Here is a 3776-nt window from a genome sequence, read left to right on the forward strand (position 1 = left end):
TTGTTATTATTATTAAAAATTGTATTAACTTCTCAACTAAAAAGTCTCCCAGTGCAACTTACTGAACGGTAAAATAGTAAACCTTGTTTGTCCTGAGGTTAAACTCTGCATTAAAATAACTCTGCAACTTAAAAGAAAATGGATTTCAGAGCAATAATGGAGCAAGTTATGTATATATAAAGTATAAGAAGCAAAATCTAAATAGCTGTATCTAGACTTCAGACAGGAATTATTTCAAAATTCTGGTGGCATATTATTTTAAAATATTTAGTTGTGGAAAAACTATTTTTATTTGATAAAGTCTTGTGGTTTTAAACATGAGGGAGCCAATTTCATCATAAAAAACAAAATAATGATGAGAATATGTTCAACATTAAAGACAACATAGACTATTCAAATAATTTTGGATTCACAACTAAAATTTATGAACAAGTAATTTGTAAATGGCATGTTTGGTTGTTCAAGATATCTGTATTGATATTACAAAGTATTGTAATAACTACTTACAATTATTTGGGGAAAATAAAGAGTTCTAATCCATGGAAATAATGTACAATTCTATATGAAAGAACTAAGTCTTGCTATAAATTGGTTTAATTCATATCTTTTGATCCCATAATGTAACTAATTGGACTTCGGATATGGTTGTTCATAGAGATTTAAATTACAAGACATGTTAAGCTAATATTTTTCATAATTCAGGATTATTCTGCATAAGCAGGCTACTGTGTTCTGCCCCATTATTCCACATGATTTGTCAATTTGAGCTAAACAAATCAGAGAACACCTATGGTTCATTTAACTTTCCATTGAAGGAATGATTCTTAGTATCTTATAATCAGAATTATAAGCAAATATTTGTCCTTAGCTGCTTGATTTGTTGCACTATTGTTATTGGCAAGAGGAGCCAAAAGGGAGCATCTAGCAAAAGTCACTAGGGCAGTGATGGCGAACCTTTTAGAGACCGAGTGCCCAAAAACTGGCCCTGCCCCACTCCACCCCCTGCCCCGCCCCCATCCCACCTGCCCCCAGGGCCACTCACCGTCTCCAGGGTCCGCCGCAGATCGCCCAGCAGCGCCATGGCAGCCACGCCCTCTGCCCACGCCTCGCAGCATCAACTGTGCGCTATGGGGTGTGAGGGCAGAGTTTTGTCTATGCTGCCTGGCTGCCATGTCCTTGGCTGCACTGCTCCACGTGGGCCACGCTCGGGGGCAACTCTTCTCCAGGAGGGCTGCTGGTGAGGAGGGGGGTCACGGGGGGAAGCAAGATTGGGGCAACGGCACGTGTGCCCACAGAGAGGGCTCCGAGTGCCGCCTCTGGCACCCGTGCCATAGGTTCGCCACCACTGCACTAGGGGCTTTATTCAGTTATTACCATAATTAGGGAGAAACCACCTGGTTGTAAATTTTCTTCCACATTCTTCAGCAGTGCATTTAATTTTTTTTCCTGAACATTACAGTTAAACTTGTTCAGAAATTGATCTTGGGCCAAAATTCTAGCAGTTTGCTAGAATTCCAAGCGCTTTATTTATTTTAAGTTAAATATTTCCCAACAATTGCCCTTTGCTTATACATCTATCCCTTACTATGATTCACTTCCTGGAATGGAAAATGAAAAAAAAAATGAAACAATTCAGAACAGCTTAGATATGACATAATTGCTAAAATAAACTGGTTTTGGCATTGTTTAATAAATTATTTGCATGCAGTAAAAGTTCATTGTTAACAGTTCAGTTCAGGATGGGGGCTTCCATCATACTGAAATGTGTCAAATCTCACTATACATTATTTCAGACACTTTATGTCATTTATGTAATTATGCAAGTGGTATAATTTGCACCAATTTATGTTACTTCAAATAATTACACTTTGATGTAAAACAAGCAAATTATGTGAATTGTCCTGGTTGCATAAGCATATAATTATTTAAATCATATTAATTTATGTGAATCATCCAGTTTACTTCTGTTACAATGCAATTTATTGTTTGAAATGATGTCTATATATAGTATGTCAGTAGCCAAAATTTGCTAAATCGGAGTCCACTAAATAAGCTTTATTATGCAGCTAGTCTTTGTTTAATAGCAATAATTGGGAGTGGAATGTTTGCCACTAAACAATGTCATAAAGTGCAACATCACATGATTATGTCATTTAACAATGGTAGTTTCGGCAGTCTCCAGTTACCATTGTTAAGCAAATCACTTGAGGTTGTTAAGTAAGGGCCCTACGTGACTGCAATTTCTGACTTCTTGCCAGCTTCCCCACTAACTGGGAAGCTGGAGGGAAAGTTGCAAATCATGATCACATGAGCACAGGATTCTGCAACAGCTGGAAATCGGGCCGACTGCTAAAGCACCAAGATTGTGAGTATGTAACCATGAGGATGCTGCAATAACACTTCAAGGACCAGTCATAAGTATCACTCATTCAGCATTGTTATGGGTTTGAATAGTGGTCCTTAAGTAAACACCACTTATGTTAGAAAGTACAAGCCTTAGTATATCTACTTTCAAATGACTGCTTTATGTAAGGACTGACTGCTTTCTTAAAATAATACAAGTAAAATTTAAAAAGTAGGGATGTTGGATTATTCCAAATTCGTGAATATTTTTGAGGTATCTCAATTGATTGAATTCTGAGCAAAAATCTACCTAACTGCACCTGAAAGTAGCCCTTCATCAGAGCATTCTGCTGTCTTCAACCACTTAATGGGGTCAGATGAATTTATAAAACTGGTAACAGAAGAGGCTATACTTTACAGTAACAATATTATTATATTGGTAACAAATGTGTGATTATTGTATCCATCAAAATATATGCTCTAGACATACAAGTTAGCTACTCATAGGAATCTGATGGTCATCCACCAGATTGATATGAGAAGTTGCAGACTGCTTGATGCATTACAGCTTTCAAAGGCAGCTCTACATACAGTAGTGGCCAAAATTGTGGAAACCTTTTGGGAAAAGTGTATTTTTGAGATTTGATGGCTAATAACACCACTTTTTTTGGAGTAGTACCATAAAATGGAAAGATAATTTAATTAATGGAAAGATAATTTAATCAAGAATGTAATGCAACAAAGTTCGTTCAATTATCTGTACTGTATTCTATGAAAAGTTATAGCCAAATAACCAGAAAAAGGAAGCACAACTTACTTAGGTTGATATCAGGTAGCTTTCCTTCATCTGATTGTAGCCAATGAGCATGAGTGTTTAGAGAGCCAATCAGGTGTCATCTTGTTTTGGCAATGAGCCAAATAGATCACAGTAAGATTCAGTTATTGATGTCATGTATTGAAGCTGAGAGGAGGACATTTGTCAGTTTGTTATGTGATTGCTATCAAGTTGGTTGGGTTTTTTTGTGTTCTTTCATTTAGTGAGGTTGTAAAACGTAATAAAATTAAAATAATGGTGCAAAGAGTTGACTGGTTGCCCAGAAAGTGATGTAAAATAGTATTATTAAGTGAACAAGGCTACAGTTATAAAGAAATTAGAAAAAATTTAGAAAATTAGAAAAATTGGTGGAAACTTAACCAAAGTTTCTATTGTACACTTTTCCCAAAAGGTTTCCACAATTTTGGCCACTACTGTAGTGTTTAAATGTGAATTGGTTGACTTCCAAAACACATCATGGAGCAACTCCAGGAAATGGCTCGACCCCTGGATTTAAATATAAAAAGTAACAAGACATACAAAATTTATATTTTCTTTTTGAAAGAGAGTTGCAAGTCACAAAAGTTATAAATTTAATTGGGCTCATTAAAATAATCTG

This window comes from Protobothrops mucrosquamatus, unplaced genomic scaffold (genome assembly GCF_001527695.2).
Source record: "Protobothrops mucrosquamatus isolate PMUCROS unplaced genomic scaffold, P.Mucros_1.0 scaffold1526, whole genome shotgun sequence".
Lineage (NCBI taxonomy): Eukaryota > Metazoa > Chordata > Lepidosauria > Squamata > Viperidae > Protobothrops > Protobothrops mucrosquamatus.